The sequence below is a fragment of the Plenodomus lingam genome (genome assembly GCF_022343315.1).
Source record: "Plenodomus lingam strain CAN1 chromosome Unknown contig_12, whole genome shotgun sequence".
Lineage (NCBI taxonomy): Eukaryota > Fungi > Ascomycota > Dothideomycetes > Pleosporales > Leptosphaeriaceae > Plenodomus > Plenodomus lingam.
Window position 1 is genome coordinate 1,087,062 of NW_027093930.1, and position 25,742 is coordinate 1,112,803.

General features: G+C 34.4%; 4 non-coding genes across 4 annotated transcripts; all 4 read right to left on the reverse strand.

The window, feature by feature from the left end:
• Positions 1-282: 282 nt before the first annotated feature.
• Positions 283-1,919, reverse strand: IAQ61_001566. The gene has a single exon (XR_010715463.1). It is a non-coding gene; the product is annotated as an 18S ribosomal RNA (ribosomal RNA).
• Positions 1,920-8,241: 6,322 nt separating this feature from the next.
• On the reverse strand, positions 8,242-10,038 carry IAQ61_001567. The gene has a single exon (XR_010715464.1). It is a non-coding gene; the product is annotated as an 18S ribosomal RNA (ribosomal RNA).
• Positions 10,039-15,946: 5,908 nt separating this feature from the next.
• On the reverse strand, positions 15,947-17,743 carry IAQ61_001568. The gene has a single exon (XR_010715465.1). It is a non-coding gene; the product is annotated as an 18S ribosomal RNA (ribosomal RNA).
• A 6,202-nt stretch (positions 17,744-23,945) lies between these two features.
• On the reverse strand, positions 23,946-25,742 carry IAQ61_001569. The gene has a single exon (XR_010715466.1). It is a non-coding gene; the product is annotated as an 18S ribosomal RNA (ribosomal RNA).

Genomic DNA, 25,742 nt, shown 5'->3' on the forward strand with positions numbered 1-25,742 from the left:
ACTCTTGGTCCTTAGCAAATGCTTTCTAGGCCTTGTCCTTCTCTTTTACTAGCTTATTACTCTTAACCTTCTTCTTCTTAGTTAGTCTTAAAGGTATTAGCAGGTCTTTGGTTAGTGGTGTCGTGTTAGGCGAAGTATTAGTCGTGCGCTTTCGCTTGGTCTAGTCCTTCTTCTTCTCTACTCTACCCTTCTTACCTTCTCCTTCCTTCTCCTTCCCCTTTTTACAGGGGATAGGGGTAGATTTAGGCACTACACAAGTTAATATGTGATACTAACTTTTTATAATATGCCTATTTAAACTTACTCTTAAGTTAATTGTTTAGGGTCCTAACTCTCTTCCCTTTGTCTACTTTTAAATATAATGCGGTTTTTAGCCTAAGTGACTTAGAACTTAGACTACGTTAAAGGGCGATTAGCTTAAAGGGCTTAGAGGTAGACAGCGGAGTTTTTAGATTTAAATACTATAAACGAGGTATTTGGTCCTTCTACACTAAAGTTTCCTAAGGTGTTTCTAAACTAGACTAGGATACAGGGCAAAAAATTAGTGTTAAAGTAGAGTTATAGCTATTATTGTAAAAGTGTGTGTAAGGTTAAAAATTTTACGCTATTATTATAAGCGCTATTAATTATTTGTACAAATAATCTCTAGGGGGGGTAAGAACCTCTTTAAGGACTTAGGTAGGCATTTAGCCGTAAGTCGTGTGATAACTATTAACTATATTATACCTTATAGTTAACAGCTTTACATAAATATATATACTTCTAGCGTTACTCCTCCCCTCTGCGTTAGTATTGTACCTACTAACTTATAGAAGTAGCCTTAGACTCCCTAAAATGTAGTGCACTTTTTATAGTAACCACAGGAGTTGTTTGTTAATAATGCACTAGTATATGCATTGCCTCCCTAGGGAGGGACAGTATCTAATTATCTTTGATCCCCTAACTTTTGTTTACTAATTAATAAAAATATCCTTAGTAAATGCTTTTGCAGTAGTTAGTCTTTAATAAATCTAAGAATTTTACCTCTAATAATTAAATACTAATGCCCCTAACTGTCCCTATTAATTATTACGGCGGTCCTAGAAACTAACAAAATAGGACTGCACGTCCTATTCTATTATTCTATACTAACGTATTTAAGCAAAGGCCTACTTTAAACACTCTAATTTTTTTAAAGTAAAAGTCCTAGTCCCTAACACGCCTAGTAAAGGGCATAAGGTTCTCTAGAAGGAAGGCCTGGCCAGACAAGTACACGCGGTGAGGTGGACCTACTAGCTAGACCTAAGTTTTAACTACAAGCTTTTTAACTGCAATAACTTTAATATACGCTATTAGAGCTAGAATTACTGTAGCTGCTAGCACTAGACTTGCCCTCTAATTATTCCTTATTAAGAGGTTTAAATTATACTTATTCTAATTATAAGACCCAAAAGAGCCCTATATTAGTATTTATTGTTACTACCTCCCTGTGTTAGGATTAGGTAATTTGCGCGCCTGCTGCCTTCCTTAGATGTGGTAGCTGTTTCTTAGGCTCCCTCTCTAGAATTAAACCCTAATTCCCTGTTACCTATTAAAACTATAGTAAGCTAATACCTTACTATTAAAAGTTAATAGGGCAGAAATTTAAATAAACTGTCGCTGGCGCAAGGCTATGCGATCTGTAAAGTTATTATAAATTACTAAGAAGCCCTAAAGGGCGTTAGTTTTTTATCTAATAAATACACCCCTTCTAAAGTTAGGGTTTTTAGCATGTATTAGCTCTAGAATTACTATAGTTATCTAAGTAGTAAGGTACTATTAAATAAACAATAACTAATTTAATAAGCTATTCGCAGTTTTACAGTATAATTGCTTATACTTAGATATGTATAGCTTAATCTTTAAGATAAGCATATAACTACTAGCAGAATTAACTAGGTAACAATCCTAATGCCTAATACGCTAAAGCGCACAAGCACTACCCCTAAAAGGAGGTAGAAAGTACGTGATAAGAAATCGCAGAAGCAATTCTAGCTACTAGTATAATAGCACATAAGGCACTAGTTATAACTAGCAACTAATTTAATTACCCCTACTAAGTTTCTTAAGGAATAGTCTATAACAAAGCCTAATAGGTGTTTCTGCGTGTTTAAACTCGCCACATACATGCCTTAAGTAGAGAAAACCTATACTTTGCCACGCTTACTAGGAGCAGATGCTAGGTAGGGCTGTCCCCTAAGATCTATTAAATAGTTTGGCAGTGCTAGCTATCTATAGACCCTAAATTTTGCCTACTACTAAAACTTTAATAGTAGGACTTTAGGTGCTAACCACAAAACTAGGCGTAATAGCAGGGTTGCTTTAGCATATAGGCCTAGGCCTGCCTAGTTAAGTAGAAGAGCAATCTCTAAGCCCCTAATTACCTACTAATTAGAGCGAATCTAAACTAGGCAGAAATCTAGGAAACAAGGCTAGCTATTATGAAACTAAAACTTTTAAATTTAGTCTAACTGCTGCTAAAATAGGCGCAGAGCGCTAATAACAGGGAGTTATAGGGAGTATAGACGCGGACACGAGCAAAAATTGCCCCCTTAGTGCCTAATAACGCTAGTTTAACCGCCTAATCTAAGAACTGCGCGCAGCAGATTTAACCTTAGTTAGTTAGTTAGGTATTTAGTATTTAAGAATCTATTTGCCCTTCTTATATATTATAGGAATAGGTTTTAGTTTAATTTTCGCGTTACGGGGTTAGTGTAGCAGAAAATAGCTTAGAGGTACACTTTTTTATATGTAAAACTGTGTAGACATACGTAGCCCTATATAAACTATAAACCTGTATTCGCTAGATAAGAGTAACTTGGAATTTTATTAGTAGTAGGTAAATATATAGATAAGGATATCTACTCTAATATCTATACTCTACTATAACTACTATATCTATATTAACTATAGATCTATTAGCTCTATCTATATCTACTTAATAGATAAGGCAAGAAATAGAGATAGTATAAAAGAAGAATATAAAGGTATTATTTAATACTAGTAGGTTATAAAAGAAAGTATAGTAGGACTAGCTAGTAGAGAAAAGGTTTTATAAAATATAAGGATATACTTAACAGTAAAGAATAATAGATAATAGTATAATATAATAAGTATTATAAAAAGGATATAATAGCTACTAGTATAGAATAGTCTAAAGTTATAGAAAGGACTAAAGTAATAGAATAAATAAAAGGTATAGAACGCGCTAAAGTTATAGAACACTAACCCTAAAAAATAAAAAGTTATAGAACGCGCTAAAGTTATAGAACGCCCTAAAGTTATAGAACGCCCTAAGCTTATAGAAGGCCCTAAAGTTATAGAACGCCCTAAAGTTATAGAACGCTACCCCTAAAAATAAAAAGTTATAGAACGCCCTAAAGTTATAGAACACTACCTCTAAAAAAGAAAAAGTTATAGAACGCTCTAAAGTTATAGAACACTACCTCTAAAAAAGAAAAAGTTATAGAACGCCCTAAAGTTATAGATCACTACCCCTAAAAAATAAAAAGTTGTAGAACGCCCTAAAGTTATAGAACGCCCTAAAGTTATAGAACGCCCTAAAGTTATAGAACGCCCTAAAGTTATAGAACACTACCCCTAAAAAATAAAAAGTTATAGAACACTCTAATATTATAGAACACTACCTCTAAAAAAGAAAAAGTTATAGAACACTCTAATATTATAGAATACTAACCATAAAAAATAAAAAGTTATAGAACACTCTAATATTATAGAACACTACCTCTAAAAAAGAAAAAGTTATAGAACACTCTAATATTATAGAATACTAACCCTAAAAAATAAAAAGTTGTAGAACGCCCTAAAGTTATAGAACGCCCTAACGTTAAAGAACGCCCTAAGCTTATAGAAGGCCCTAAAGTTATAGAACGCCCTAAAGTTATAGAATACTAACCCTAAAAAATAAAAAGTTATAGAACGCCCTAAAGTTATAGAACGCCCTAAAGTTATAGAACGCCCTAAGCTTATAGAATAGCCTACAGGATTTTTTTAAATATTAATAGAATACCCTAAAGGTTTAAATAATCTATAGTTATAGAATAGCCTAGAGGAATTTTCAAGTATAGAAGGCTATAAAGTTATAGAATAGTACCCCTAAAAAATAAAAAGTTATAGAACGCTCTTAAGTTATAGATCACCGCCTAAAAATCTATATAGATTATCTTAAATCCTTTCTTAATCTTCCTATACTATATATTAACTGCCTAAGGTACGTACACACATAACCTGTTCTTTTGTATATTTTGCGAGGATTACTCCTAGCTCTAGCCCTCTCTATCTTACAATTACTATATAACTTGTTTACTATAGTCCTCTTCCTTCTATTAATAGTAGCTATTTAGGCAGCAGTTTTGCAAATAAGGAGGGCATAATATCCTAATTTTAACTAAGCTAGCAATAGGCTTACGCTTAGTAGCTTGTAACAACAAGGCTACTTAACTACTTACACGACCTAGCTAGATAACTAAGTTATCTATAAAGGATTTAATCCTGCGCACTATATAATTACAATATACTAGCTAATAACCCTAACTTTAATAGGGCTGCTAACGCCAATCTAGTAAGGTTCTAGGCCAAAGGCCTATTTGTATCTAACTAGTATAGGCGGAAATTACCCTATTCTAGCATAGATTCTAACTTAGAGGCGTTTAGCTATAATCTAGCAGATAGTAGCTTTGCGGCAATGCCTAGTTAGACAGCCGCAAAAACTAATTATCTAAAACCGCGGTTCCTCTTGTACTAAGCGGTATTACTATTAGGGCAAGGTTATTAGTAGGGTAAAACTAACCTATCTTACAACAGTCTAAACCTAGCTTACGTTCCCTATTAGTAGGTAAACAATCTAACGCTTACTAAATTCTGCTTTAGTATAATAGGAAGAGCTAATATTAAAGGATTAAAAAGCAATATTACTATAAACGCTTAGCTACCACAAGCTAGTTATCCCTATAGTAACTTTTCTAGCACCTCTAGCCTTAAATTTTAAGGGACTAAAGGATTAATAGGCTACACTTTTATAGTTTGTATTCACACTAAAAATTAAAATTAAGGGGACTTTTACCCTTTTGCTCTACTAGAGATTTCTATTCTCTATAAGTCCCCCTTAGGACACCTACGTTATAGTTTAATAGATGTGCCACCCTAGCTAAACTCCCTACCTAATAATATCTTTAACCTAGATTAGCCTATAAAGGACCTTAAACGCTAGAAGTTAGGTAGTAAGGCCTAGCTCTGCTTTATTAAATAAGTAAAAAAACGATAAGGGTAGTAGTATTTTACTAGCGCTAAAGCTCCTACCTATTCTACACCCCCTATATCTTTTTATAATGTTAAACTAGAGTTAAGCTTAATAGGGTCTTCTTTCCCCGCTAATTTAGCTAAGCCTGTTCCCTTAGCTATAGTTTCGCTAGATAGTAAATAAGGATAGTAGGAATCTTATTAATCTATTTATGTGCGTTACTAATTAGATAATAAGGTATTTAGCTACCTTAAGAGAGTTATAGTTACTCCTACTATTTACCCGCGCTTAGTTAAATCTCTTTGCTTTAATATTTAGAGCACTAGGCAGAAATTACATTATATTAATACTACTTTCTAGCTATTGTAATACTATATTTTAATTAGATAGTTAGATTCCCCTTATCTATACTAGTTCTAAGTTAGTTGTTAAACGTACGCTAGATAGCTAAAACCTGCTAAGGGTGTCTGCACCCTAGCGCTAAGAGGCGCCTACCTTGCAGTTAGTGCCCTTCTACGCTAGAGGCTTCTCCCTAAGGCCTAACGTACCTAACCCTTAGAGCTAATCCTTTTCCTAAAGTTATAGATCTATTTTGCTAACTTCCCTTATCTACATTATTCTATTAACTAGAGGCTTTTTACCTTAGAGACCTACTATAGTTATAAGTACAACCTAGCGTAAAAACTATTTCTTTAAGCGGATTTTTAAGGCTTGTTAGGAGCGCACTAAATACTATAAAAGTGTAGCACTCTTCTAGCTATTAAACCCTAGCTCTAGACAAACTAATTTTAGGGTAACAGACTGTTAAGAAGAAAAGAGAACTCTTCTTAGGGCTTCTGCTAAGGTCTCCGCTCTTAGTTACGTTACTGCAGAGAATCTATATCTAGGTGCTAGAATATTAACTAGCTTCCCTTTTAAGGGCGTAGTGTAAGCACTAACATTAAAATAGAATTACCTTATCTTTTAGGATTAACTAACCCGTGTCTAACTACTGTTTACACAGAACCTTTCCCTACTTTAGTCCTTAAAGTTCTTATTTAAGTATTTGCTACTACTACTAAGATCTGCACTAGAGGCTATTCTACCTAGGGTTACCCCTAAGGCTTTGTCACGAGCCTCTACGCCTGCCCACTCGCTAGGGCTTAAATCTTGCCCTAGCGGTAGGGTATAGGTAACACGCTTAAGCGCTATCTATTTTTAGGGCTAGTTTATTTAGCAGGTAAGTTATTACACACTCCTTAGTAGATTCTAACTTCTATAGCTACTATCCTGCTGTCTAGATAAACTAACACCTTTTGTGGTATCTAATAAGCGTGCATTCTAGCACCTTAACCCCACGTTTAGTTTATCCTACATTGCTAGTTCTACTTACTAAAAATAGCCTACTAGTAACAGTACATTTAAGTGTCCACGTTTAATTAAGTAATAAGGACTTCTTATATATTTAAAGTTTAAGAATAGGTAAAGGTTATTTTAACCCCTAGGCCTCTAATTATTTGCTTTACCTTATAAAACTAAATACGTTACTACTATCCTAAGGGAAACTTTAGTAGAAACTAGCTACTAGATAGTTTAATTAGTCTTTCGCCCCTATGCCTAAATTTAACAATTAATTTGCACGTTAGAACTGCTGCGAGCCTCTACTAGAGTTTCCTCTAGCTTTACCCTATTTAAGCATAGTTTACTATCTTTTAGGTCCTAATAGCTATGCTCTTACTTAAATCCTTCTAAAGATATTAGGATTAGTTAATAGTGCACCCTAAAAGGGTTCCTACCTCTATTTACTTTTATTACGCGTCTAGGCTTAATACCTAAATACTTGTATAGATATTAGACTCCTTAGTCTATATTTTAAGATAGGCCGCTTATAGCTATTACGCTAGCATCCTAGTAGATACGCAGACCTTAGTCTAGGCTAGTTGCATATTGTCTCCCCTATAAGGCCTCCCTAAAGGGAGGTACGTAATAGAGACCTTTATCTAACTACCTAAACTAATACTAGCCTGCCTATAGAAGAGTGCACTAGATAAAAGCCTAGATAAGTAACTATAGGCAAGTCTAGCTACAAGCGCTTCCCTTTTAACAATTTCACGTGCTATTTAACTCTCTTTCTAAAGTGCTTTTTATCTTTTAATTACTCTACTTGTACGCTATTAGTCTCTAGCTAGTATTTAGCTTTAGAAGAAATTTACCTCCTATTTAGAGCTACATTCCTAAATAACTTAACTTGTTAAAGGGGCTTTACACAGCAAAGGCTAGTAACCACGTATAGGATTCTCACCCTCTATAACGTCCTGTTCTAAGAAACTTAGACTACTACTAACGCTAAAGCGCCCTCTGCAAATTATAACTTAGACCCTAAAAGAGCTAGATTTTAAATTTAAGCTGTTACCGCTTCACTCGCCGTTACTAGGGTAATCCCTATTAGTTTCTTTTCCTCCGCTTATTAATATGCTTAAGTTTAGCAGGTATCCCTACCTAATCTAAGGTTAAGAGCTTAAAAAGTGTGTTAATAGATACTAACAACTATAACAAGAGGCGTAAAATATGCTGCGCTCTAGGCTAATATACTAGCTGCCAATTATTTTAAGGCGAGTCCTAAGTAGAATAAACACCTAATACTAAGCAGAGCTTAAGGGTACAAATAACGCTTAAACAGGTATACCCTATAGAATACTAAGGGGCGCAATATGCGTTTAAAGATTTAATAATTTACTAAATTCTGTAATTTACACTACTTATTACATTTCGCTGCATTCTTTATTAATGCTAGAACCAAGAGATCTATTGTTAAAAGTTGTAATTTATTATATTGTTACTAACGCTAACTGCAATTGCAAGTGGTTTTAGGGGATCTAATTAGTAGGTAAGCCTACTAAGGAAACAAATAGTACGCAAAAAACATAGGCAGAATTAAAGTAGACTACTACTACTAATTAAGGCGGCAGTGCTTTAAAAATAGGTAATAATCCTTCTGCAGGTTTACCTATAGAAACCTTGTTACAACTTTTACTTCCTCTAAATAACCAAGTTTAACAAACTTTCTAGCTTAGGGTAGTTATTACTAACCTCCCTAAGCTAGTCTAAAGGCCTTACTAAGCTATTTAATTAGTAGTAGTGACGGGCGGTGTGTATAAAGGGCAGGGACGTAATTAACGCATGCTAATAACACGCGCTTACTAGGCATTCCTTATTAAAGAGTAATAATTGCAATACTCTATCCCTAGCACGACAGAGTTTAACAAGATTACCTAGACCTTTTAGTTAAGGTAAAGAACTTGTTAGCTCTGTTAGTGTAGCGCGCGTGCAGCCTAGAATATCTAAGGGCATTACAGACCTGTTATTGCCTTAAACTTCTATTAGCTTAAGCTAATAGTCCCTCTAAGAAGCTAGTAACTAGCTAAAGCTAGCCTAGCTATTTAGTAGGTTAAGGTCTTGTTTATTATCGTAATTAAGCAGACAAATCACTCTACTAACTAAGAACAGCTATGCACCACTACCTAAAAAATCAAGAAAGAGATCTTAATCTGTTAATCCTTATTTTATCTAGACCTAGTAAGTTTCCCTATGTTAAGTTAAATTAAGCTGCAGGCTCCACGCCTAGTAGTGCCCTTCTATTAATTTCTTTAAGTTTTAGCCTTGCGACTATACTCCCCCTAGAACCTAAAAACTTTAATTTCTTGTAAGGTGCTAAGCGAGTTAGAAAAAGAATATCGCCTAATCCCTAGTTAGCATAGTTTATGGTTAAGACTACGACAGTATCTAATTATCTTTAATCCCCTAACTTTTGTTTACTAATTAATAAAAACATCCTTAGCAAATACTTTTGCAGTAGTTAGTCTTTAATAAATCTAAGAATTTTACCTCTAATAATTAAATACTAATGCCCCTAACTATCCCTATTAATTATTATAGTAGTCCTAGAAACTAACAAAATAGGACCATACGTCCTATTCTATTATTCTATGCTAATATATTTAAGCAAAGGCCTGCTTTAAACACTCTAATTTTTTTAAAGTAAAAGTCCTAGTCCCTAACACGCCTAGTAAAGGGCATAAGGTTCTCTAGAAGGAAGGCCCAGCTAGACAAGTACACGCGGTAAGGCGGACCTGCTAGCTAGACCTAAGCTTTAACTACAAGCTTTTTAACTACAACAACTTTAATATACGCTATTAGAGCTAGAATTACCACAGCTACTAGCACTAGACTTGCCCTCTAATTATTCCTTATTAAGAGGTTTAAATTATACTTATTCTAATTACAAGACCTAAAAGAGCCCTATATTAGTATTTATTGTCACTACCTCCCTATGTTAGGATTAGGTAATTTGCGCGCCTGCTGCCTTCCTTAGATGTGGTAGCTATTTCTTAGGCTCCCTCTCTAGAATTAAACCCTAATTCCCCATTACCCGTTAAAACTATAGTAAGCTAATACCTTACTATTAAAAGTTAATAGGGCACAAATTTGAATAAACTGTTACTAGCGTAAGGCTATACAATCTGTAAAGTTATTATAAATCACTAAGAAGCCCTAAAGGGCGTTAGTTTTTTATCTAATAAATACACCCCTTCTAAAGTTAGGGTTTTTAGCATGTATTAGCTCTAGAATTACTATAGTTATCTAAGTAGTAAGGTACTATTAAATAAACAATAACTAATTTAATAAGCTATTCGCAGTTTCACAGTATAATTGCTTATACTTAGACATGCATAGCTTAATCTTTAAGATAAGCATATAACTACTAGTAGAATTAACTAGGTAATAATCCTAATGCCTAATACGCTGAAGCGCACAAGCACTACCCCTAAAAGGAGGTAGAAAGTACGTAATAAGAAATTATAGAAGCAATTCTAGCTACTAGCATAACAGCACATAAGGCACTAGTTACAACTAGCAACTAATTTAATTACCCCTACTAAGTTTCTTAAGGAATAGTCTGTAATAAAGCCTAATAGGCGTTTCTGCGTGTTTAAACTCGCCACATACATGCCTTAAGTAGAGAAAACCTACGCTTTACCACGCTTACTAGGAGCGGATACTAGGTAGGGCTATCCCCTAAGATCTATTAAATAGTTTAGCAGTGCTAGCTATCTATAGACCCTAAATTTTGCCTACTGCTAAAACTTTAACAGTAGGACTTTAGGTGCTAACCACAAAACTAGGCGCAATAGCAGGGTTGCTTTAGCATATAGGCCTAGGCCTGCCTAGTTAAGTAGAAGAGCAATCTCTAAGCCCTTAATTACCTACTAATTAGAGCAAATCTAAACTAGGTAGAAATCTAGGAAACAAGGCTAGCTATTATAAAACTAAAACTTTTAAATTTAGTCTAACTACTGCTAAAACAGGCGCAGAGCGCTAATAACAGGGAGTTATAGGGAGTATAGACGCGGACACAAGTAAAAATTGCCCCCTTAGTGCCTAATAACGCTAGTTTAACTGCCTGATCCAAGAACTACGCGCAGTAGATTTAACCTTAGTTAGTTAGTTAGGTATTTAGTATTTAAGAATCTATTTGCCCTCCTTATATATTATAGGAACAGGTTTTGGTTTAATTTTCGCGTTGCGGGGTTAGTGCAGTAGAAAATAGCTTAGAGGTACACTTTTTTATATGTAAAACTGTGTAGACATACGTAGCCCTATACAAACTATAAACCTGTATTTGCTAGATAAGAGTAACTTAGAATTTTATTAGTAGTAGGTAAATATATAGATAAGGATATCTACTCTAATATCTATACTATACTATAACTACTGTATCTATATTAACTATAGATCTATTAGCTCTATCTATATCTACTTAATAGATAAGGCAAGAAATAGAGATAGTATAAAAGAAGAATATAAAGGTATTATTTAATACTAGTAGGTTATAAAAGAAAGTATATTAGGACTAGCTAGTAGAGAAAAGGTTTTATAAAATATAAGGATATACTTAACAGTAAAGAATAATAGATAATAGTATAATATAATAAGTATTATAAAAAGGATATAATAGCTACTAGTATAGAATAGTCTAAAGTTATAGAAAGGACTAAAGTAATAGAATAAATAAAAGGTATAGAACGCGCTAAAGTTATAGAACACTAACCCTAAAAAATAAAAAGTTATAGAACGCCCTAAAGTTATAGAACGCCCTAAAGTTATAGAACGCCCTAAGCTTATAGAAGGCCCTAAAGTTATAGAACGCCCTAAAGTTATAGAACGCCCTAAAGTTATAGAACGCCCTAAAGTTATAGAACACTACCCCTAAAAAATAAAAAGTTGTAGAACGCCCTAAAGTTATAGAACGCCCTAAAGTTATAGAACGCCCTAAAGTTATAGAACACTACCTCTAAAAAAGAAAAAGTTATACAACGCCCTAAAGTTATAGAACACTACACCTAAAAAATAAAAAGTTATAGAACGCCCTAAAGTTATAGAACGCCCTAAGCTTATAGAATAGCCTACAGGATTTTTTTAAATATTAATAGAATACCCTAAAGGTTTAAATAATCTATAGTTATAGAATAGCCTAGAGGAATTTTCAAGTATAGAAGGCTATAAAGTTATAGAACAGTACCCCTAAAAAATAAAAAGTTATAGAACGCTCTTAAGTTATAGATCACCGCCTAAAAATCTGTATAGATTATCTTAAATCCTTTCTTAATCTTCCTATGCTATATATTAACTGCCTAAGGTACGTACACACATAACCTATTCTTTTGTATATTTTGCGAGGATTGCTCCTAGCTCTAGCCCTCTCTATCTTGCAATTACTATATAACTTGTTTGCTATAGCCCTCTTCCTTCTATTAATAGTAGCTATTTAGGCAGCAGTTTTGCAAATAAGGAGGGCATAATATCCTAATTTTAACTAAGCTAGCAACGGGCTTACGCTTAGTAGCTTGTAACAACAAGGCTACTTAACTACTTACACGACCTAGCTAGATAACTAAGTTATCTGTAAAGGATTTAATCCTGCGCACTGTATAATTACAATACACTAGCTAATAACCCTAACTTTAATAGGGCTGCTAACGCTAATCTAGTAAGGTTCTAGGCCAAAGGCCTATTTGTATCTAACTAGTGTAGGCAGAAATCACCCTATTCTAGCATAGATTCTAACTTAGAGGCGTTTAGCTATAATCTAGCAGATAGTAGCTTTGTAGCAATACCTAGTTAGATAGCTATAAAAACTAATTATCTAAAACCGCGGTTCCTCTTGTACTAAGCAGTATTACTATTAGGGCAAGGTTATTAGTAGGGTAAAACTAACCTATCTTACAACAGTCTAAACCTAGCTTACGTTCCCTATTAGTAGGTGAACAATCTAACGCTTACTAAATTCTGCTTTAGTATAATAGGAAGAGCCAATATTAAAGGATTAAAAAGCAACGTCGCTATGAACGCTTGGCTGCCACAAGCTAGTTATCCCTATGGTAACTTTTCTAGCACCTCTAGCCTTAAATTTCAAGGGACTAAAGGATTAATAGGCTACACTTTTATAGTTTGTATTTACACTAAAAATTAAAATTAAGGGGACTTTTGCCCTTTTACTCTACTAGAGATTTCTATTCTCTATAAGTCCCCCTTAGGACACCTATATTATAGTTTAATAGATGTGCTGCCCTAGCTAAACTCCTTACCTAATAATATCTTTAACCTAGATTAGCCTATAAAGGACCTTAAACGCTAGAAGTTAGGTAGTAAGGCCTAGCTCTACTTTATTAAATAAGTAAAAAAACGATAAGGGTAGTAGTATTTCACTAGCGCTAAAGCTCCTACCTATTCTACACCCCCTATATCTTTTTACAATGTTAAACTAGAGTTAAGCTTAATAGGGTCTTCTTTCCCCGCTAATTTAGCTAAGCCTATTCCCTTAGCTATAGTTTCGCTAGATAGTAGATAGGGATAGTAGGAATCTTGTTAATCTATTTATGCGCGTTACTAATTAGATAATAAGGTATTTAGCTACCTTAAGAGAATTATAGTTACTCCTGCTGTTTACCCGCGCTTAGTTAAATCTCTTTACTTTAATATTTAGAGCACTAGGCAGAAATTATATTATATTAACACTACTTTCTAGCTATTATAATACTATATTTTAATTAGATAGTTAGATTCCCCTTATCTATACTAGTTCTAAGTTAGTTATTAAATGTACGCTAGACAGCTAAAACCTGCTAAGGGTGTCTGTACCCTAGCGCTAAGAGGCGCCTACCTTGTAGTTAGTGCCCTTCTACGCTAGAGGCTTCTCCCTAAGGCCTAACGTACCTAACCCTTAGAGCTAATCCTTTTCCTAAAGTTATAGATCTATTTTGCTAACTTCCCTTATCTATATTATTCTATTAACTAGAGGCTTTTTACCTTAGAGACCTACTATAGTTATAAGTACGACCTAGCGTAAAAACTATTTCTTTAAGTAGATTTTTAAGGCTTGTTAGGAGCGTACTAAATGCTGCAAAAGTGCAGCGCTCTTCTAGCTATTAAACCCTAGCTCTAGACAAACTAATTTTAGGGTGACAGACTATTAAGAAGAAAAGAGAACTCTTCTTAGGGCTCCTGCTAAGGTCTCTACTCTTAGTTACGTTGCCGCGGAGAATCTATATCTAGGTGCTAGAATATTAACTAGCTTCCCTTTTAAGGGCGCGGCGTAAGCACTAATATTAAAATAGAATTACCCTATCTCTTAGGATTAACTAACCTATATCTAACTACTATTTATACAGAACCTTTCCCTACTTTAGTCCTTAAAGTTCTTATTTAAGTATTTGCTACTACTACTAAGATCTGCACTAGAGGCTATTCTACCTAGGGTTACCCCTAAGGCTTTGTTACGAGCCTCTACGCCTGCCTACTTGCTAGGGCTTAAATCTTGCCTTAGCGGCGGGGTATAGGTAACACGCTTAAGCGCCATCTATTTTTAGGGCTAGTTTATTTAGTAGGTAAGTTATTACACACTCCTTAGTAGATTCTAACTTCTATAGCTACTATCCTGCTGTCTAGATAAACTAACACCTTTTGTAGTGTCTAATAAGCGTGTATTCTAGCACCTTAACCCTACGTTTAGTTTATCCTGTATTACTAGTTCTGCTTACTAAAAATAGCCTACTAGTAATAGTACATTTAAGTGTCTATATTTAATTAAGTAACAAGGACTTCTTACATATTTAAAGTTTAAGAATAGGTAAAGGTTATTTTAACCCCTAGGCCTCTAATTATTTGCTTTACCTTATAAAACTAAATACGTTACTGCTATCCTAAGGGAAACTTTAGTAGGAACTAGCTACTAGATAGTTTAATTAGTCTTTTGCCCCTATGCCTAAATTTAATAATTAATTTGCACGTTAGAACCACTGCGAGCCTCTACTAGAGTTTCCTCTAGCTTTACCCTATTTAAGCATAGTTTACTATCTTTTAGGTCCTAATAGCTATACTCTTACTTAAATCCTTCTAAAGATATTAGGATTAGTTAATAGTGCACCCTAAAAGGGTTCCTACCTCTATTTACTTTTATTACGCGTCTAGGCTTAACACCTAAACACTTGCATAGATATTAGACTCCTTAGTCTATATTTTAAGACAGGCCGCTTATAGCTATTACGCTAGCATCCTAGTAGATGCGCGGACCTTAGTCTAGGCTAGTTGTATATTGTCTCCCCTATAAGGCCTCCCTAAAGGGAGGTACGTAATAGAGACCTTTATCTAACTACCTAAACTAATACTAGCCTGCCTATAGAAGAGTGCACTAGATAAAAGCCTAGATAAGCAACTATAGGCAAGTCTAGCTGCAAGCGCTTCCCTTTTAACAATTTCACGTGCTATTTAACTCTCTTTCTAAAGTGCTTTTTATCTTTTAATTACTCTACTTGTACGCTATTAGTCTCTAGCTAGTATTTAGCTTTAGAAGAAATTTACCTCCTATTTAGAGCTACATTCCTAAATAACTTAACTTATTAAAGGGGCTTTACACAGCAAAGGCTAGTAACTACGTATAGGATTCTTACCCTCTATAACGTCCTATTCTAAGGAACTTAGACCGCTGCTAACGCTAAAGCGCCCTCTGTAAATTACAACTTAGACCCTAAAAGAGCTAGATTTTAAATTTAAGCTGTTGCCGCTTCACTCACCGTTACTAGGGCAATCCCTATTAGTTTCTTTTCCTCTGCTTATTAATATACTTAAGTTTAGCGGGTATCCCTACCTAATCTAAGGTTAAGAGCTTAAAAAGTGTCTTAATAGATACTAACAACTATAACAAGAGGCGTAAAATATGCTGCGCTCTAGGCTAATATACTAGCTACTAATTATTTTAAGGCAAGTCCTAAGTAGAATAAACACCTAACACTAAGCAGAGCTTAAGGGTACAAATAACGCTTAAACAGGCATGCCCTATAGAATACTAAGGGGCGCAATATGCGTTTAAAGATTTAATAATTTACTAAATTCTATAATTCACACTACTTATCGCATTTTGCTGCGTTCTTTATTAATACTAGAACTAAGAGATCTATTGTTAAAAGTTGTAATTTATTATAGTGTTACTAACGCTAACTATAATTATAAGTGGTTTTAGGGGATCTAATTAGTAGGTAAGCCTACTAAGGAAACAAATAGTACGCAAAAAACATAGGCAGAATTAAAGTAGACTGCTGCTACTAATTAAGGCGGCAGTGCTTTAAAAATAGGTAATAATCCTTCTACAGGTTCACCTATAGAAACCTTGTTACGACTTTTACTTCCTCTAAATAAGTAAGTTTAACAAACTTTCTAGCTTAGGGTAGTTATTACTAACCTCCCTAAGCTAGTCTAAAGGCCTTACTAAGCTATTTAATTAGTAGTAGTGACGGGCGGTGTGTATAAAGGGTAGGGACGTAATTAACGCATGCTAATAACACGCGCTTACTAGGCATTCCTTGTTAAAGAGCAATAATTGTAATGCTCTATCCCTAGCACAATAGAGTTTAATAAGATTACCTAGACCTTTTAGTTAAGGTAAAGAACTTGTTAGCTCTATTAGTGTAGCGCGCGTGCGGCCTAGAATATCTAAGGGCATTATAGACCTGTTATTGCCTTAAACTTCTATTAGCTTAAGCTAATAGTCCCTCTAAGAAGCTAGCAACTAGCTAAAGCTAGCCTAGCTATTTAGCAGGTTAAGGTCTTGTTCGTTATTGCAATTAAGCAGACAAATTACTCTACTAACTAAGAATAGCTATGCACTACTACCTAAAAAATCAAGAAAGAGCTCTTAATCTATTAATCCTTATTTTATCTAGACCTAGTAAGTTTCCCTGTGTTAAGTCAAATTAAGCTGCAGGCTCCACGCCTAGTGGTGCCCTTCTATTAATTTCTTTAAGTTTCAGCCTTGCGACCATACTCCCCCTAGAACCTAAAAACTTTAATTTCTCGTAAGGTGCTAAGCGAGTTAGAAAAAGAACATCGCCTAATCCCTAGTTAGCATAGTTTATAGTTAAGACTACAATAGTATCTAATTATCTTTAATCCCCTAACTTTTATTTACTAATTAATAAAAACATCCTTAGTAAATGCTTTTGTAGTAGTTAGTCTTTAATAAATCTAAGAATTTCACCTCTAACAATTAAATACTAATACCCCTAACTATCCCTATTAATTATTATAGTAGTCCTAGAAACCAACAAAATAGGACCGCACGTCCTATTCTATTATTCTATGCTAACGTATTTAAGCAAAGGCCTGCTTTAAACACTCTAATTTTTTTAAAGTAAAAGTCCTAGTCCCTAACACGCCCAGTAAAGGGTATAAGGTTCTCTAGAAGGAAGGCCTAGCTAGACAAGTACACGCGGTAAGGCGGACCTGCTAGCTAGACCTAAGCTTTAACTACAAGCTTTTTAACTGCAACAACTTTAATATACGCTATTAGAGCTAGAATTACTACGGCTGCTAGTACTAGACTTGCCCTCTAATTATTCCTTGTTAAGAGGTTTAAATTATACTTATTCTAATTATAAGACCTAAAAGAGCCCTATATTAGTATTTATTATTACTACCTCCCTATGTTAGGATTAGGTAATTTGCGCGCCTGCTACCTTCCTTAGATGTGGTAGCTATTTCTTAGGCTCCCTCTCTAGAATTAAACCCTAATTCCCCGTTACCTGTTAAAACTATGGTAAGCTAATACCTTACTATTAAAAGTTAATAGGGCAGAAATTTGAATAAACTATCGCTGGCGCAAGGCTATGCGATCCATAAAGTTATTATAAATTACTAAGAAGCCCTAAAGGGCGTTGGTTTTTTATCTAATAAATACACCCCTTCTAAAGTTAGGGTTTTTAGCATGTATTAGCTCTAGAATTACTATAGTTATCTAAGTAGTAAGGTACTATTAAATAAACAATAACTAATTTAATAAGCTATTCGCAGTTTCACAGTATAATTGCTTATACTTAGATATGCATAGCTTAATCTTTAAGATAAGCATATAACTACTAGTAGAATTAACTAGGTAATAATCCTAATGCCTAATACGCCGAAGCGCACAAGCACTACCCCTAAAAGGAGGTAGAAAGTACGTAATAAGAAATTGTAGAAGCAATTCTAGCTACTAGTATAATAGCACACAAGGCACTAGTTATAACTAGCAACTAATTTAATTGCCCCTACTAAGTTTCTTAAGGAATAGTCTATAACAAAGCCTAATAGGCGTTTCTACGTGTTTAAACTCGCCACATATATGCCTTAAGTAGAGAAAACCCACGCTTTGCTACGCTTACTAGGAGCAGATGCTAGGTAGGGCTGTCCCCTAAGATCTGTTAAATAGTTTAGCAGTGCTAGCTATCTACAGACCCTAAATTTTGCCTACTACTAAAACTTTAATAGTAGGACTTTAGGTGCTAACCACAAAACTAGGCGCAATAGTAGGGTTGCTTTAGCATATAGGCCTAGGCCTGCCTAGTTAAGTAGAAGAGCAATCTCTAAGCCCCTAATTACCCACTAATTAGAGCAAATCTAAACTAGGCAGAAATCTAGGAAACAAGGCTAGCTATTATAAAACTAAAACTTTTAAATTTAGTCTAACTACCACTAAAATAGGCGCAGAGCGCTAACAATAGGGAGTTGTAGAGAGTATAGACGCAGACACAAGCAAAAATTGCCCCCTTAGTGCCTAATAACGCTAGTTTAACTGCCTGATCCAAGAACTACGCGCAGCAGATTTAACCTTAGTTAGTTAGTTAGGTATTTAGTATTTAAGAATCTATTTGCCCTCCTTATATATTATAGGAACAGGTTTTAGTTTAATTTTCGCGTTATAGGGTTAGTGCAGTAGAAAATAGCTTAGAGGTACACTTTTTTATATATAAAACTGTGTAGACATGCGCAGCCCTATATAAACTATAAACCTGTATTTGCTAGATAAGAGTAACTTAGAATTTTATTAGTAGTAGGTAAATATATAGATAAGGATATCTACTCTAATATCTGTACTCTACTATAACTACTGTATCTATATTAACTATAGATCTATTAGCTCTATCTATATCTACTTAATAGATAAGGCAAGAAATAGAGATAGTATAAAAGAAGAATATAAAGGTATTATTTAATACTAGTAGGTTATAAAAGAAAGTATAGTAGGACTAGCTAGTAGAGAAAAGGTTTTATAAAATATAAGGATATACTTAACAGTAAAGAATAATAGATAATAGTATGATATAATAAGTATTATAAAAAGGATATAATAGCTACTAGTATAGAATAGTCTAAAGTTATAGAAAGGACTAAAGTAATAGAATAAATAAAAGGTATAGACCGCGCTAAAGTTATAGAACACTAACCCTAAAAAATAAAAAGTTATAGAACGCCCTAAAGTTATAGAACGCCCTAAAGTTATAGAACGCCCTAAGCTTATAGAAGGCCCTAAAGTTATAGAACGCCCTAAAGTTATAGAACGCCCTAAAGTTATAGAACACTACCTCTAAAAAAGAAAAAGTTATAGAACACTCTAATATTATAGAATACTACCTCTAAAAAAGAAAAAGTTATAGAACACTCTAATATTATAGAATACTAACCCTAAAAAATAAAAAGTTATAGAACACTCTAATATTATAGAACACTACCTCTAAAAAAGAAAAAGTTATAGAACACTCTAATATTATAGAATACTAACCCTAAAAAATAAAAAGTTGTAGAAAGCCCTACAGTTATAGAACGCCCTAAAGTTATAGAACGCCCTAAAGTTATAGAACACTACCTCTAAAAAATAAAAAGTTATAGAACGCCCTAGAGTTATAGAACACTACCCCTAAAAAATAAAAAGTTATAGAACGCCCTAATATTATAGAACACTACCTCTAAAAAAGAAAAAGTTATAGAACACTCTAATATTATAGAATACTAACCCTAAAAAATAAAAAGTTATAGAACGCCCTAAAGTTATAGAACGCCCTAAAGTTATAGAACGCCCTAAGCTTATAGAATAGCCTACAGGATTTTTTTAAATATTAATAGAATACCCTAAAGGTTTAAATACTCTATAGTTATAGAATAGCCTAGAGGAATTTTTAAGTATAGAAGGCTATAAAGTTATAGAATAGTACCCCTAAAAAATAAAAAGTTATAGAACGCTCTTAAGTTATAGATCACTGCCTAAAAATCTATATAGATTATCTTAAATCCTTTCTTAATCTTCCTATGCTATATATTAACTGCCTAAGGTACATACACACACAACCTATTCTTTTGTATATTTTGCGAGGATTGCTCCTAGCTCTAGCCCTCTCTATCTTACAATTACTATATAACTTGTTCGCTATAGCCCTCTTCCTTCTATTAATAGTAGCTATTTAGGCAGCAGTTTTGCAAATAAGGAGGGCATAATATCCTAATTTTAACTAAGCTAGCAACGGGCTTACGCTTAGTAGCTTGTAACAACAAGGCTACTTAACTACTTACACGACCTAGCTAGATAACTAAGTTATCTGTAAAGGATTTAATCCTGCGCACTGTATAATTACAATACACTAGCTAATAACCCTAACTTTAATAGGGCTGCTAACGCTAATCTAGTAAGGTTCTAGGCCAAAGGCCTATTTGTATCTAACTAGTGCAGGTGGAAATTACCCTATTCTAGCATAGATTCTAACTTAGAGGCGTTTAGCTATAATCTAGTAGATAGTAGCTTCGCGGTAATGCCTAGTTAGATAGCTGCAAAAACTAATTATCTAAAACTGTAGTTCCTCTCGTACTAAGCGGTATTACTATTAGGGCAAGGTTATTAGTAGGGTAAAACTAACCTATCTTACGACGGTCTAAACCTAGCTCACGTTCCCTATTAGTAGGTGAATAATCTAACGCTTACTAAATTCTACTTTAGTATAATAGGAAGAGCTAATATTAAAGGATTAAAAAGCAACGTCGCTATAAACGCTTGGCTGCCACAAGCTAGTTATCCCTATGGTAACTTTTCTAGCACCTCTAGCCTTAAATTTCAAGGGACTAAAGGATTAATAGGCCACACTTTTATGGTTTATATTTACACTAAAAATCAAAATTAAGGGGACTTTTGCCCTTTTACTCTACTAGAGATTTCTATTCTCTATAAGTCCCCCTTAGGACACCTACATTATAGTTTAATAGATATACCGCCCTAGCTAAACTCCCTACCTAACAATATCTTTAACCTAGATTAGCCTATAAAGGACCTTAAACGCTAGAAGTTAGGTAGTAAGGCCTAGCTCTGCTTTATTAAATAAGTAAAAAAACAATAAGGGTAGTAGTATTTCACTAGCGCCAAAGCTCCTACCTATTCTACACCCCCTATATCTTTTTATAATGTTAAACTAGAGTTAAGCTTAACAGGGTCTTCTTTCCCCGCTAATTTAGCTAAGCCTGTTCCCTTAGCTGTGGTTTCGCTAGATAGTAGATAGGGATAGTAGGAATCTTGTTAATCTATTTATACGCGTCACTAATTAGATAACAAGGCATTTAGCTACCTTAAGAGAGTTATAGTTACTCCTGCTGTTTACCTGTGCTTAGTTAAATCTCTTTGCTTTAATATTTAGAGCACTAGGCAGAAATTATATTATATTAATACTACTTTCTAGCTATTATAATACTATATTTTAATTAGATAGTTAGATTCCCCTTATCTATACTAGTTCTAAGTTAGTTGTTAAACGTACGCCAGACAGCTAAAACCTACTAAGGGTGTCTGCACCCTAGCGCTAAGAGGCGCCTACCTTGTAGTTAGTGCCCTTCTACGCTAGAGGCTTCTCCCTAAGGCCTAACGTACCTAACCCTTAGAGCTAATCCTTTTCCTAAAGTTATAGATCTATTTTGCTAACTTCCCTTATCTATATTATTCTATTAACTAGAGGCTTTTTACCTTAGAGACCTGCTATAGTTATAAGTACAACCTAGCGTAAAAACTATTTCTTTAAGTAGATTTTTAAGGCTTATTAGGAGCGCACTAAACGCTGCAAAAGTGTAGCACTCTTCTAGCTATTAAACCCTAGCTCTAGACAAACTAATTTTAGGGTAATAGACTGTTAAGAAGAAAAGAGAACTCTTCTTAGGGCTCCTGCTAAGGTCTCCGCTCTTAGTTGCGTTGCCACAGAGAATCTACATCTAGGTACTAGAATATTAACTAGCTTCCCTTTTAAGGGCGCAGCGTAAGCACTAATATTAAAACAGAATCACCCTATCTCTTAGGATTAACTAACCTGTATCTAACTACTATTTACACGGAACCTTTCCCTACTTTAGTCCTTAAAGTTCTTATTTAAGTATTTGCTACTACTACTAAGATCTACACTAGAGGCTGTTCTACCTAGGGTTACCCCTAAGGCTTCGTCACAAGCCTCTATGCCTGCCTACTTGCTAGGGCTTAAATCTTGCCCTAGCGGCAGGGTATAGGTAACACGCTTAAGCGCTATCTATTTTTAGGGCTAGTTTATTTAGCAGGTAAGTTATTACACACTCCTTAGTAGATTCTAACTTTTATAGCTACTATCCTGCTATCTAGATAAACTAACACCTTTTATAGTGTCTAATAAGCGTGCATTCTAGCACCTTAACCCTACGTTTAGTTTATCCTGTATTACTAGTTCTACTTACTAAAAATAGCCTACTAGTAATAGTACATTTAAGTGTCTACGTTTAATTAAGTAACAAGGACTTCTTATATATTTAAAGTTTAAGAATAGGTAAAGGTTATTTTAACCCCTAGGCCTCTAATTATTTGCTTTACCTTATAAAACTAAATACGTTACTACTATCTTAAGGGAAACTTTAGTAGGAACTAGCTACTAGATAGTTTAATTAGTCTTTCGCCCCTATACCTAAATTTAATAATTAATTTGCACGTTAGAACTACTGCAAGCCTCTACTAGAGTTTCCTCTAGCTTTACCCTATTTAAGCATAGTTTACTATCTTTTAGGTCCTAATAGCTATACTCTTACTTAAATCCTTCTAAAGATATTAGGATTAGTTAATAGTGCACCCTAAAAGGGTTCCTACCTCTGTTTACTTTTATTACGCGTCTAGGCTTAACACCTAAACACTTATATAGATATTAGACTCCTTAGTCTATATTTTAAGATAGGCCGCTTATAGCTATTACGCTAGTATCCTAGTAGATACGCAGACCTTAGTCTAGGCTAGTTGCATGTTATCTCCCCTATAAGGCCTCCCTAAAGGGAGGTACGTGACAGAGACCTTTATCTAACTACCTAAACTAATACTAGCCTGCCTGTAGAAGAGTGCACTAGATAAAAGCCTAGATAAGCAACTATAGGCAAGTCTAGCTATAAGCGCTTCCCTTTTAATAATTTCACGTGCTATTTAACTCTCTTTCTAAAGTGCTTTTTATCTTTTAATTACTCTACTTATACGCTATTAGTCTCTAGCTAGTATTTAGCTTTAGAAGAAATTTACCTCCTATTTAGAGCTATATTCCTAAATAACTTAACTTATTAAAGGGGCTTTACACGGCGAAGGCTAGCGACTATATATAGGATTCTTACCCTCTATAACGTCCTATTCTAAGGAACTTAGACTGCTACTAACGCTAAAGCGCCCTCTGCAAATTATAACTTGGACCCTAAAAGAGCTAGATTTTAAATTTAAGCTATTGCCGCTTCACTCGCCGTTACTAGGGCAATCCCTATTAGTTTCTTTTCCTCTGCTTATTAATATGCTTAAGTTTAGTAGGTATCCCTACCTAATCTAAGGTTAAGAGCTTAAAAAGTGTCTTAATAGATACTAATAACTATAATAAGAGGCGTAAAATGTGCTGCGCTCTAGGCTAATATGCTAGCTACTAATTGTTTTAAGGCGAGTCCTAAGTAGAATAAACACCTAACACTAAGCAGAGCTTAAGGGTACAAATAACGCTTAAACAGGCATGCCCTATAGAATACTAAGGGGCGCAATATGCGTTTAAAGATTTAATAATTTACTAAATTCTATAATTTACACTACTTATTGTATTTTGCTGCGTTCTTTATTAATGCTAGAACCAAGAGATCTATTATTAAAAGTTATAATTTATTATAGTGTTACTAATGCTAACTGCAATTGCAAGTGGTTTTAGGGGATCTAATTAGTAGGTAAGTCTACTAAGGAAATAAATAGTACGCAAAAAACATAGGCAGAATTAAAGTAGACTACTACTACTAATTAAGGCGGCAGTGCTTTAAAAATAGGTAATAATCCTTCTGCAGGTTTACCTATAGAAACCTTGTTACAACTTTTACTTCCTCTAAATAACTAAGTTTAACGAACTTTCTAGCTTAGGGTGGTTATTGCTAACCTCCCTAAGCTAGTCTAAAGGCCTCACTAAGCTATTTAATTAGTAGTAGCGACGGGTAGTATATACAAAGGGCAGGGACGTAATTAACGCATGCTAATAACACGCGCTTACTAGGCATTCCTTGTTAAAGAGCAATAATTACAATGCTCTATCCCTAGCACAATAGAGTTTAACAAGATTACCTAGACCTTTTAGTTAAGGTAAAGAACTTGTTAGCTCTATTAGTGTAGCGCGCGTGCGGCCTAGAATATCTAAGGGCATCACAGACCTGTTATTGCCTTAAACTTCTATTAGCTTAAGCTAATAGTCCCTCTAAGAAGCTAGCGACTAGCTAAAGCTAGCCTAGCTATTTAGCAGGTTAAGGTCTTGTTTGTTATTGTAATTAAGCAGACAAATTACTCTACTAACTAAGAATAGCTATACACCACTACCTAAAAAATCAAGAAAGAGCTCTTAATCTATTAATCCTTATTTTATCTAGACCTAGTAAGTTTCCCTGTGTTAAGTTAAATTAAGCCGCAGGCTCTACGCCTAGTGGTGCCCTTCTATTAATTTCTTTAAGTTTTAGCCTTGCGACTATACTCCCCCTAGAACCTAAAAACTTTAATTTCTTGTAAGGTGCCAAGCAAGTTAGAAAAAGAACATTGCCTAATCCCTAGTTAGCATAGTTTACGGTTAAGACTACGACGGTATCTAATTATCTTTAATCCCCTAACTTTTGTTTACTAATTAATAAAAACATCCTTAGCAAATACTTTTGCAGTAGTTAGTCTTTAATAAATCTAAGAATTTCACCTCTAATAATTAAATACTAATACCCCTAACTATCCCTATTAATTATTACAGCAGTCCTAGAAACTAACAAAATAGGACTATACGTCCTATTCTATTATTCTATACTAACGTATTTAAGCAAAGGCCTACTTTAAACACTCTAATTTTTTTAAAGTAAAAGTCCTAGTCCCTAACACGCCTAGTAAAGGGCATAAGGTTCTCTAGAAGGAAGGCCCAGCCAGACAAGTACACGCGGTAAGGCGGACCTGCTAGCTAGACCTAAGTTTTAACTACAAGCTTTTTAACTGCAACAACTTTAATATACGCTATTAGAGCTAGAATTACTATAGCTACTAGCACTAGACTTGCCCTCTAATTGTTCCTTGTTAAGAGGTTTAAATTATACTTATTCTAATTACAAGACCTAAAAGAGCCCTATATTAGTATTTATTATCACTACCTCCCTATGTTAGGATTAGGTAATTTGCGCGCCTGCTGCCTTCCTTGGATGTGGTAGCTATTTCTTAGGCTCCCTCTCTAGAATTAAACCCTAATTCCCTATTACCCGTTAAAACTATAGTAAGCTAATACCTTACTATTAAAAGTTAATAGGGCAGAAATTTAAATGAACTATTACTAGCGCAAGGCTATGCGATCTGTAAAGTTATTATAAATTACTAAGAAGCCCTAAAGGGCGTTAGTTTTTTATCTAATAAATACACCCCTTCTAAAGTTAGGGTTTTTAGCATGTATTAGCTCTAGAATTACTATAGTTATCTAAGTAGTAAGGTACTATCAAATAAATGATAACTAATTTAATAAGCCATTTGCAGTTTCACGGTATAATTGCTTATACTTAGACATGCATAGCTTAATCTTTAAGATAAGTATATAACTACTAGTAGAATTAACTAGGT